Source organism: Eimeria mitis, genomic scaffold (assembly GCF_000499745.2).
Source record: "Eimeria mitis Houghton genomic scaffold, Emh_scaff4114, whole genome shotgun sequence".
In the NCBI taxonomy this organism is placed as follows: domain Eukaryota; phylum Apicomplexa; class Conoidasida; order Eucoccidiorida; family Eimeriidae; genus Eimeria; species Eimeria mitis.
The window spans coordinates 3,560-4,435 of NW_013572443.1; positions in this window are offsets into that span (position 1 = coordinate 3,560).

The window sequence follows — 876 nt, forward strand, 5'->3', positions numbered from 1 at the left end:
AGAATAAATAAATTATTATTTATAATAATTATATTTAATTAAAATTTTAATTCTTGCAGCTGAGGATACACCCGGTTTTCTATAGACTGCAACTTTTTTCGTTTTTATTTTTTTTTTATTTTTTTTCTTTTCTCCATTACGAATTGAATTAAATAATTTTATTTTATTTTTATTTTTTGATAATAATAAATATAATTTATTTATTTAATTATTTTACGCTTTGTTTGTTCTTTTTTTTTTTTATATTTTCTGTATTCAGGGCTGCATGAGCTGCATATACACCCCAGCATATGAACACGCACTGATGAGGATACTTATACTTGTAAGTACAAAACAAATAATAAAATAAATAAAAATAAAAAACAAATAAATATTTTAATTTTTACTTTATAATGCAAATATAAATAAAAAGAAAGAAACAAATAAATATTTTATTTTAGTTTTTGTTGTTCTTCCCTCGGTGTTCAATCCATACAAACATAAAACATCTAGCTAGCTAGCTAGCTAGCTAGCCAGCTAGCTAGCTAGCTAGTTGTTCATATATCTAGCTAGCTAGACAGCTACACAGATAGCTAGCTAGCTGTTCAGCTAGCTAGCTAACTAGACAGCTAGCTAGCTAGCTAGATAGCTACATAGACAGCCAGCTAGCTAGGCAGCTAGACAGCGATCTAGCTAGCTAGCGATCTAGCTAGCTAGCTAGAGGGATAGCTAGCTAGCTAGCTAGCTAGAGAGCTAGTTAGCTAGCCAGCTAGCTAGAGGGCTGGCTAGAGGGCTAGCTAGCTAGCTAGCTAGCTAGCTAGAGGGCTAGCTAGCTAGCTAGCTGTTATACTTCATCCTCATTTTCTTTGCGAGGTGAATTCTCAGCATTTAAACAAA